The following is a 12,882-nucleotide window of genomic DNA, read 5'->3' on the forward strand; positions in this document are numbered from 1 at the left end:
CATCTTGACATTGCAAACAAAGATAGATCACTTATGTAGGCTTGATTGAGCAATAGAGTAAAAGACCAAGGAATTTTGATGTACATGCCAGGTGATGCTAGTGTCAACCAAGCCATAGTAAGTGCTGAGAAAACTCAGTGTTGGCCAAGCATTGGTATTGACCAAGTGACAATCTTAATGCCAAGCAAGAAGTTCTATAGCAACCGAACAACTCAATGATGACCGAGTGTCAAAACTTAGTGTCGAGCAAGGAACAACATTTTAATTGTTTGCAAGAAATCATAATTTTTAGTCAACTAAGTTAATTTCTTGGGATATGGAAAATGTGTTGAAGATAAGGATCAATGAGTTGGATCATTTAAATTCAAGAGAGGATTAGGTGAATGATCTAATATATAAATACAAGGAGAAGTTTCTAAAAAAGAAGAGATAAATAGGATGATGATTAGATACATTGTATTTGATGGATCAAATCATAAACCCTAAGATCTATGGTGTTGATTAAGCAACAAAAGATCATAACTCCCTATTTAAGAAGGCACAAGGGTGAATGTTTAATGGATGGTATGTATGGCTGTTGTGTTCTATGTGTGTTTGAAAGAGTTCCAAAGATTTGGAGCTATTACTGATGTTGTTGACTAGCAAATCTGAGTAGAAGGCTTAATTCAGTTAAGAAGAAGTGAAAGGTGATTGCTTGAAGGGTTGTCACATGAATCTAAGATTGAAGATGACAATGAAGGCCAAATAGTGAATCATTATTAAGAGATAAATAGATATCTAAACATGCAATGTGAGTTTTACTAAATAGACCAAAATCGACTATTACTTTCTAACCATTGTGAATAGTATTTGAAATCCTTTCATCAAGGTTGACCTAATAGTCATAAGGACCTAATAGTCTATATTAATCCTTCCATCAGGTGACATACTAATGGAATATTCTAAAGTCTTCTAACAAGGTCACTCCTAATAGGGTGATTAAATCCTTTAACAAGGTCACATTTAATAGTGTGTATTGTAACCTTTAACAGGGTTGGCTCCTAATAGGGCACACTTCAGAAGAGTGAAAGTTGATGACATGTTGCTAGTGTTTTTTCCCAAATTGGGTTTCTACATAAAATCCTAGTGTCAAACTTGTGTGAATGGTATTATGATGCTTTATTGTTTTAAGTTTACATTCAGCAAATCTATTATTTTAAAGAACAATGGATAGCTAGTTAATGTTGCAAATAGTTTACAGTAGAGGCGAAGCAATAAAATTGTTTAAGTGTTTGTTTGTTCAATTGGTATATTTAGACCTTGGATAACTAATTCACCCCCACCCCTAAGTATTCTAAATATTCTAACAATAGTGTAAAATGTGTCTTTAGTTGTGCTTGAACTAATCATCAATACTTCATCCATATGACCTCATTCTCTGTCTACTACTCTATCAGTCTTCACAAAACCAATGCTATGTTGACATCAATGACAAACACAGTCATGAATGTAACATGTCAATCATGCTAACTGTAACGCCCCGCCAAGGGATCCAAAAGAATTAACCTAAAGTTTCACTAAGTTTGCTAAAAAAAATTTTTTTTAAAGTAAGAAAGTATGACATACACATCAAACAAATAGTAGCGGAAGCAATAACATGTAATCATCGACAAACATACATTGCAAGTTACATTTCTTAAAGATCCCAAGACGTTGAGTCACGTTTAAATTTAATTAATTCTAAGTCTAACAACTAACACATACATATAAAAGAATAATCAGAAACTCCAATGTCCATAATATACATTTGTTCTGAATGCTCCTTGGCAAATTAATTCGGAATGCTCATTCATCCACTGTACATGTCACAGGGTATGAAAGGCTTAAAAGAATATACATATGTAAAGATCAAGATACAACATCCTCAAATCCATGATACAAAGTACAGTAAAATATATGAAAATTATTCACCATACATGATACATCCATACATCCATAATGATAAAGCATCTATCATAAAATCTAACCATCCATCATACTAATCCAAGAACATAGTGTAGGTAAATGCCAATCACGAAAACTCCAGCCACGGTGACCACGGAACGGATCTCAATGGTAAGAGTAAAAGCACTACCACCCGACCGCGTGGAACCTAAATGGTCCACTCTCACCGCGCTAAGGAGATAGTCTCAAGTCTCAAAATAGGATAACAAAACCTATAATCATAAATACTCTCTAAGTCCAGGAAATCCTATAAGTATGCTAACTCAAGGGTTCCTAAAAAGATCGACATCTATATCCCAGAGGTACCACAAGACACGTAGGAAACCTAATATGCAAGCGGGAAAGTGTCATCGCAAAAGTCATGTAGAAGTTACCCAAGCAATCCCTTAGGAATCTCGGGTCCCTACTGATCCTACGGCCACTAATATCCTCTCGTACTGACGAGGCATACTATGGAATGCAAGGTCGTAACCAAGCGTCCTCTCTACCCCATCCTAGTCTGTACTAGCACTCATGGCATGGGAGAGAACACACAATTATCTTGTTAGGTTCATTTTCTCTCATTTAGTGTAAATGTTTTCACTTATTAAAAATGACTTACAATGGGTTTCTCAAGGCAGCCTCTTAGGGCTCCGACCCCCATTGCAAGCCACTTCCCGACTCTACACATATATAACCTACCCTAGCTCATGAACTCATAAATCAAAGAATCATAATAAAACCATCTCAGTCCTATGCGAGCAACTGAAAATATCATAAAAAGATAATCCACAAAAATATATCAGTTCTTCATGAGCAACAGATAACATCAAATAGTAATCAAGTAATCACGACAGTTCTCTATCAGCAACTGAAGGCATCAATGATAAGTCACAAAATCCAATGGTTCTCTAATGAGCAACCAGAAAGTAATACAAGTATAACTGATCGAGACTCAGAAATGGTTATCAAATATAACTGATCGAGACTCAAAAATGGTTAAGTTAGGTATTCTCAAATACATACATCTCAGCTTCACACAAGGAACTGGAAAGCAATCACAAACAGTAAACACAATCATGTCATAGAGCACTTCATCACATTACCATGGTCAGGTTTAAGAAAGATCGAGACCAAATCATCAAGACATCACATTCACAAACCCCGAGCCTCTGGTAACAACCTGAACTGGTCAACGCTAAACCAACCCCAAAACATTCAAAGTATAAAGACAACATCAAAGTCTCAGAGATTGGATCTGAAAGTATATTATTTAAGTTAAGGTAAGGTTTGTGATTTAGTTTAATGTCGAATTCAAGTAACAAAGTTTTCACAACTACCCTTTTTCGAATAACCCAATTCTATAATAATTTACATTAAATCAATATCCAAATTTATAATTTAGTCAAATAACATTCATTATTAATTAACTTAATTAAACTAATTTTAATTAAATTAATCAATATTTATTAGATCTAATTATTTATTTTAATCCCACTACTAAATGTTAATTTATTAATATTTAAACAAAATTAAAATCTACAACTATTTTTATACAATTAATATTTATTTATTAAATATTTAAAAAGTTTAATATATTATAAAAATTAAATATATTATAATTTTTATTATTTAAAATTTTTAATTAAATAAAATTCATTTTTTTTTTAATAATTAAAAAAAATTATATAAAAAAAAAATTAAAAAAACGAAATCTTCAAAACGTTTATAGCCTGTCGGCTTTGGCCGCAGGGCCTGCGGCGGCAGGTACTCTGTACCTGCCGTCGTAGTACCTGCGACGCAGGTACTATCGGCCTGCGCCGACAGTGGGGGCGGGTACGGGGTAATTCCCTCCCCCCCACTAACATTAATATATATACTTCTTTTTTTTTTTTTTAAATATATTTTTTTATATATATATGATTTTTATTTAATTCTAATAACAATAAAATAAATTTTATTTTAACAAAAATAATTTTGTTAAATTCTTTTTTTTTTATTTTTTTATTTTTTTATAAAGCAATTTCTTCAAAAGGGTAAATATGAAAAATATAAATATATATATATATATATATATATATATTTATATATATATATATATATTTATTTTTTTATTTTTTTATCTAGAACTTTTCAATTTCATTAAAACAAAACCCTTATCAAATTAGATCTCAATTTCTAAATCAAGAAAACAATGGTTCTAATTAATTCATCCAGTCTCCATGAATACAGAAATTATTGACGAATAATTAATAACTTCACAATATTGAAAGCTTAAAACTTTTATCACAAAGAATTCAGATCTACAAACCCCAGACACGAAGAAGGCAGGAAGGGATAATTTGCATATCGAATGGATAAAAAACCACAAGATCCTACCTGATCCTGATGCTATTATGCAATCTCCAGGAACTGTATGCGAAATCGCTCCTCTCAATACCTTCCCCTTCAAGACTTTCTTCGTATCAGCCTTCTGAAATTTGCTTCCAAAAATTGTCTTCCTCCTAATTCCCGTCCAAATTCCTCTCACTCAAAAATGAACCCCCAAAGTTGTGATAAGCAAATTCTCCTCAATTCGGGGCACTAATTGTGCGTTTACCCGAGAAGACTCTTTTCACAACTCAGTTAACTTAAATTAACTTTTATTATCTTTTCTAATTCTTTTGCATTCAACTTTCATGCACATTAAGTTGAATGATTAAATAACTTTATTTAAAATTTCACTTGACTTCAATTCTTAATTAATTTATTACTTTAAATCTTATGTGCACTTTTAAGAAATTAAAATAACATTATTAATTTTTTATAATTTAATCTTTTAATTTAATTCTTATATTTAACTCATGTTTAGATCATGCGATCTAGAATTCTTAATAAAATTAATATCTTTCAACTTTTTAATTTATTTTAGAACTTAATTGATAACATATTTAATTAATTTAAATAACAATAATATTTAGCATTTATTTAAAAATGAACTCCAAATATATTATTATTAAATTAAATAAATATTATCCTGTTCTAAATATATCTTAAACTTTAATTTCCAACTTTAATTCTTTTATTTAATTAATTAATTAATTAATTAAATATAAAGATATCATAATAATTCCTTATTAAATTAAATCATTAATTAGTCTTTTTAATTAGACTTAATTAATAGAAAATACACCAAGGACTCAAAAAGCAACATACGAAAACCCATCATAGAAAAATACATACCAAATCAAACAGAAGGGTTATAATCACCAAATTACATCATTTGATGCATTCGGAGGGTACTTAACTCAGATACTTGTCCTAATTATCAATTAGGACAATTGGCTAAAGGGTTTAGGATTTGGACTTAAGAGTTTATCTCCCCTCTCTTACCATTGAGACAGTGCGATAGGGTACGCTCATCCTGACAATTCAGGGAAGTCGATACCCGGTACCTGCAACCTGCATAAAATCCACGCATGTACAAACACAATATTCTAAGCTAAACAGGCAATGGCAGGAAGTGGTGCATCGTGTAGATCCCGACTAGCAGGTGACTACGACTCCCTTCCTTAACCATATCAGAAACACCATACATAAATAAAACAACACGCACACCATACACATGCAGTATGGGGTAAGTATCCATAAGAAACACATGGAATAATGAACCATTTAACTAATTATCATCCATAACTGAAACCATTGAATAATCATCATACATGCACGAAATATAGAGTACCAAGTAATCTCATCATATAATAAACTGAGTGTAAACATCCTCTGATAATCTCTAAAATAATGATACTACTCATCAAACATAAATTGGCCTAAAAGAGTTTGGCAAACATATCATAAATGTAGCTCGAAAAATGTAAACTAGGGGCAGGCACTACACTAACAATCTCCTAAGTGCTCTATCAATGCTTAGGATACTCCCCAAAGGAATACCATCAGCATTCATGCTAACAGAATTTGCATGGTTAGTAATAAGCAATTTGAGAAAGAAATAAAAAAGAACCAAGTCTATTTTGCTATAATTCCTAAAGGGGTGAGTTATGGTAGTAATGGAAAAATGACAAAGTATAGTAATGATCAAGTAATAGATGGTGGTCAAATAGCAAAAAATTATAGAGGTTGAGTGATAGCAGAAGAAGACAATGTAAGCTAAGTACCATCAAAAATTGAAAACTTACTGAATGAGTATAAAGAGATTACTGTAGAGTATATACCTGATGGTTTACCACTAGTAAAAAGTATAAGCCATTGTATGGATTTGATTCTTTGATGCAGGAGAATCCTGGGTTGCACTGATATATTACATGTTGTAATGTTCAATCTTGAACTTCACAAGGCATTGCTCACTTACCAATATCGTATAGTCATCTTTGATCCATGAAACATGATAGGTTTTAGGATGCTTCATCCTCTGCAACTGCAACTTTGTAACCAACTCTTCTGATGCCAAATTTTGAGAACTTCCACTATCAGTGATTACCTTGCAACATTTTCCAGCCATCTTACATCTGGTTTTGAAAATACTTCTCCTAAGGATAGGTTCCTCATCACTTCCCTTATTACATAATGTTCTTCTCACCATCAAATTTTCTCTAGCCTTAGGCCACTTAGTGAACCCTCGGTGTCTCCTCAAATCATAGCATTTTTGTTACCTTGCCCACTTTCAGAAGATCTACATTCAAAAGATCTATGCCCTTCTTTACCACATCTAAAACAATTACCATGAAAGCCACCTCTAGGATAAGAATTACCTCTTCTTTGGTAAGAATTAGTATCTCCTTTGTATGAATTACCACCTTTCCATTGAATCCTGTTTTTGTCATCTCTCTTCCATTCAGATTTTCCCTTATCTTGCATAGAATTGTCAGATCTACCACCTTCTCCATAGGATCTACCTCTACCTCTCTAGAATCTACCACCTCTACCTCTCTGTCTTTGTTTGTGCTTCTTGGTCAAGATCTCCTTAGCTTTCAAAGCATATTGATATGCTTTCTCCATACATTCTAGCTTCACAAAACTTATTTCATCTTGAATTCCATATCTGAATCCATTTATGTACCTTGCAATTTTCTCAATTTCATCATCCACATTTCCAAATTTGATGTCCAACCTATAGAATTCCTCAGTATACTCTTTCACACCCATGTCTCTTTCCCTCAAATTTTGCATCTTTCTCAACAAGCTAACTTGGTAATCAGTAGGGAGGAATTTGTTCTTTACTTTATTCACCATCTACACCCAAGTTCTATTTTTTTCTTTTCCTCTCCTTTGTCTATCAGTTTGAAAATGCTCCCACCACAATGAGGCATGTCCTTTCAACCTAGTAACTACAATCTTTACCTTCCTATTATTAAGAGTGTTTTCATACTCAAAGAACTTCTTCATTTTAGAGATCCAATCTAACACAGCATTGGTATCCAATTTTCCATCATAAGGAACTACTTCTATAGCATGCTTTGGATTTTCCCAAGAAAACACTCTCAATAACCTTGCTTCATCTTGATCTTCTTTAGGTTCTGGATTAGGGTTTGGTGCTATTGCTTCATCATCACTTATATCATCAAGATGTGCTCCTCTCCTCTAGGCTGTCTCCACAACATCTAATCTAGTTACAATTTCTCCTAATGTATCTAATATTGCATTATCAACATTTCCTCTACCTCAAACCATCTTTATAAATCAGCTTCCTACAAGATTGTAACCCTTTGCAAGTCATAGGTCAAATCCGCTACCCCACAACCAAATTCACTTTGGATTCTCCACAAGGATGAACCTTGAGTTGTCAGGTTGAAGAACTAGGGCCAATGACACACCCAACTCTCCAAACCGCCATGCAAGAGTTAACACAATGGAAACACACAACACAAAGAACAATAACTCATGGAGGAGAAGAGTAAACACTTATTGATTCATCAAATGATCAACATACATGACCAACTGTAAGGCTTTCTAGCTTACGGCCAGATACAACAATAAAATTCTCAAATCCATGATCATACATAAGTTCCCATTTTTAGGCACATATCCTCCTTCAATAACCCTCTAATTTCTTTCTCTAAGTCTCTCCCCATCTTCCTAAAACTCAATCCTAGGCCTCCTTAAGTACTTGTCCAGCCATAGGTTGGCCTATCACAAATCTAAACCTTACATTAAATGTATGCATAGCCATAAGTCAACTCACAACAAATATTAACTACCTATACAAAAATTAAATGCAAGAAAGGTCATCCAAAACTAGAACTAGACATAAACCACTTGACAAATGAAGACTTCGCAAAAAAACTAGCACTCAGCAACCACACAAGTTTGGCATCCAAAGAATCACTCGACAGTAACTACAAACTTGGCATCCTCCAATGCTCGGAAACTATGGAGAACTTGGCAACCAAAGGATCATTCAAAAATTGAAGGAATCACTCAGTAACCAAAGGAATCACTCGGGAGCAACTAAGAACTCAGCATCAACTAAATGCTCGGCAATGCAAGACATTGCAACTCAGCAGAAAGGAAAACTGAGAACATGCAGGATATCAATGTAACCCAAGATGCTCCTACATTAGACACCTAGGGTTGGAAGAAATGATTCTCCCAAATCTTTAAGACATTACAACCTGAGCTAAATCCAACTCAGATTGAGAAATCCATGAAGCATCTTCAATGGGTCTGTTCTTCCACTTCATCAAATATTCATAGTAATCTTTTCCTCTTGTGCTCTTACCAACTCTCTGATCCAATATCCATTCAACTTCTTCAATCTACTTCTTAGGATAATATTCTAATGCAACAACTGCATCATCTAACTCATGATACTTATATAAATCAGAAACATTGAATATAGGAGATATATCTATGTCATCAGGTAACTCAAATTTATAAGCATTTCCACTATCAAACTTCTTCAAGATCTTACAAGGTCCAAACTTCTTCATCTTCATCTTATTGTATGTTCCAACAAAAAATCTTCCTTTCTTCAAATGAACCATCGCCTCATCACTAACTTCAAAAAAATGATGTCTTCTAGACTTATCAGCATTCTCCTTATACTTTTGATTACTTTTTTCTATTCTCAACTTCACTTCCTTATGCAAAGATTCCATAAAATCAAAAAATTATTCTCTTGTAACACTTCTCTTTTCTTCACCAGCAACATTCCTCAAATCCGATACTCCTCTAGGCTGCATTCTAGTAACAATCTCAAAAGGTGGTTTTCTTATACTCCTATTCACAGAATTATTAAATGCAAACTCAACTTGTGCTAACACCACTTCCCAATTACTTGTCTTATCCCCCACTAAACATCTCAGCAAATTACCCAATCTTCTATTCACAACCTTTTTCTGTCCATCTATCTGTGAATGGAATGTAGAACTAAATTTCAACTTAGTACCTATCTTCTTCCACAAATTCTTCCAAAAATAACCAACAAACTTACTATCTCTATCAATAATAATACTTCTTGGTAATCCATGCAATCTCACAATCTCTTTAAAGAAAAGATTAGCGACATGCTCAACATCTGATGTCTTCTTATGAGGTATGAAATGAGCCATCTTATAAAATATATCTACAACAAAAAATATAGAATCATACCCCTTCACTATCTTAGGCAAGCCAAGAAAAAAATCCATATTGATTGCACTCCAAGGTTTCTTAGGAACAACAATAGGCATATACAAACCAGTATTCTGACTTACTCCTTTTGCAACTTGACAAACTCCACAACTCTTCACAAATTTCTAAAAATCCTTATACATTTGTGGCCAATAATACTTATCTTTCAACAAACTCAGTGTCTTATCCATTCCAAAATGTCCAGCCAATCCACCACTATGCTTTTGCTTGATCAAATTCAACCTCATAGAACTTCTAGGAATACATAACTAAATTCATTTAAACAACATACCTTCTTGAATGAAATACTCATGATACTTATGTGATTTGTTAAGTTTGGTGCTCTACACTCTCTCCATGCCACAGAAAAATAAGGGTTGGTATCATACAACTCTTTTGTTTCATCAAAACCAAGAACTTCAACCTTCATCTTGGTCAATAAAGAACATCTTCTGCTCAATGCATCATCAACTCTGTTAGTAACTCCACTCTTATGCTTGATCACAAATGTAAAACTCTGCAAGTACTCAACCCACTTCATATGTCTCTGATTCAATTTATGTTGACTTCCCATGTATTGTAAAGCTTTATGATCAATATACAACACAAACTCCTTAGGAATCAAATAATATCTCCACTTCTTTAAGGCTTGAACAATAGCATAAAACTCTTGATTATATAGAGAATACTTCCTTTTAGCATCATTCAACTTTTCACTAAAGAAAGCAATAGGTTTACCTTCTTGACTTAATATAGCTCCTATTGCACTACTACTAGCATCACATTCAACTTGAAATACCTTACTAAAATCAGGCAAAGCCAATACAAGTAACTCAACTACCTTTTGTTTCAAAGTCTCAAAACTCTTATCAGCTCCATTCATCCACTTGAATTCCTTTTTATCTCCTCTCATTGTCTCAGTCATAGCATTATGAACAGAACTGAAATTTTTTATTAAATTTCTGTAGAAACTAGCCAAACCATGAAATGATCTTACCTCACCTACATTCTCAGGTGTAGGCCATTCCAAAATTGCTTTTACCTTCTTAGGATCCATCTTCAAACCATCAACTAAAATCTCAAATACCAAATACACAATCTCCTCTTGCATAAAAGAACACTTCTTCAAATTAATCATCAACTTGTCCTCTTTCAATCTATGCAATACTTGTCTAACATGCTCAATATGTTCTCCCATAGTCTTACTGAATATCATAATGTCATCTAAATAAACAATCACAAAATTACTTAAGAATCTTTTCAAAACTTCATTCATCAAGCTCGTGAAAGTACTATGTGCATTAATCAAACCAAAAGGCATAACTAACCATTCATACAAACCATCTTTTGTCTTGAAATTAGTCTTCCATTCATCACCTTCTTTGATTCTGATCTGATGATAGCCACTCCTTAAATCAATCTTGGTAAAATACTTTTCTCCACCCAAACAATCCATTATGTCATCTATCCTCAACATAGGAAACCTATACTTCATTGTGATCTTGTTAATAGCTCTGGAATCAGTACACATTCTCCATTCTCCATTCTTTTTAGGTGCTAATACAATAGGTACAACACATGGACTCAAACTTTCTCTAATCAAACCTTTCTCCAACAACTCATACACTTGTCTATTAAGTTCTTCATTCTCTATAGGCATCAATCTATATGGTACTTTATTCAATAAACTAGCTCTAGGAATTAGATCCATACAATGACTTATACTTCTTATTAGAGGTAAACCATAAGGAATATCCTCTGCAATAATTTATTTATACTCATTCAGCAATTCTACAATTTCTTCTGGTACTCAGTCAATACTATCATCAAAACTCAATTCTTACTATCAAAACTCGATCCTCCATGAATTATAGCAAAACAAACTTGGTTCCTTTTCATTTCCTTTTCAAATTATTTCCCATTAACTATGCAAACTTTTTGCAGTACAATTAACCTCATCTGGACTTTCAATGAAAGGCATCAATATTTGTTTCTTCCCATTCACCCAAAGACTGTATTGATACATTCTTCCATCATGTATAACATATCTATCATATTGCCACGGTCTATCCAACAGAATATGACAACAATCCATAGGCATAATGTCACACAAAACTTCATCAAAGTAATGTCCAATCTTGAACTTCACAAGGCATTGCTCACTTACCAATATCTTATGCTCACCTTTGATCCATGAAACATGATAGGGTTTAGGATGCTTCAACCTCTGCAACTACAACTTTGTAACCAGCTCTTCTGATGCAAAATTTGTAGAACTTCCACTGTCAATGATTACCTTGCAACATTTTCTAGCCATCTTACATCTGGTTTTGAAAAGATTTCTCCTAAAGATAGGTTCCTCATCACTTCCCTTATTACAAAATGTTCTTCTCACCATCAATTTTTCTCTAGCTTTGGGTCCACTTGGTGAACCCTTAACATCTCCTTGAATCACAACATTTATGTTACCTTGCCCACTTTCAAAAGATCTACATTCAAAATATCTATGCCCTTCTTTACCACATCTAAAATAATTACCATGAAAACCACCTCCAGGATAATTTTTAATTTGTTTTCAAATGTTACTCTATAGGAAAATTTCCTTTGTAAAAGCTTGATCTTTCTCATCAAAAATAAAATTGTTATTATATTACAATAGGATTCAAATTATAGATTTTGAGTGAAATTCATTGACTTTGTTTAATACTATTGACTTCATATCAAAGTTTTTTACCAAAAAGAAAGGATGCGTAGAATAGCAAGACTTAGTTGTTGTCTTTTAAAACTACCCCTTTCAAAAATAAGCATCTTTTACATTGTCACAAAAATAAACTTGAATAATATTTTTTTAATGTACATTTGTTTTATCTAATGATTGATAACATGTAAAAATAATAATAATAATAATAAAACCTCATATCTAAAATTAAATATTATATATTTATTTTCAAATATTTTCAAATTCCTTTTTATTAAATAATTAGAAAGAGTAAATAATTATTTATCATATTTCTTATTAAAAAATATATTTGATTTTCCTCTTCAAATACCTCAATTCAATTATTTGATTTACTAAAAACATATATGTTATAATTAATGCAAGATATTATTAGTTATATTATTCAAAATTAAATATATTTTTATTTTAAAAATATCAACTAAAAGAATTAACATACCACTATTTGTATTACCCAAAATGAATTTGTATTATATTTATATTTATACTTATTATAGTAAACAAATTTATTGTTCAATATATAAAATTCATAATTTTTTTAAGAGTTTCAAGAAAATTATTATACGTTATTTCTT

Source organism: Cupressus sempervirens, chromosome 9 (genome assembly GCF_028749045.1).
Source record: "Cupressus sempervirens isolate cs-2001-9-10 chromosome 9, ASM2874904v1, whole genome shotgun sequence".
Lineage (NCBI taxonomy): Eukaryota > Viridiplantae > Streptophyta > Pinopsida > Cupressales > Cupressaceae > Cupressus > Cupressus sempervirens.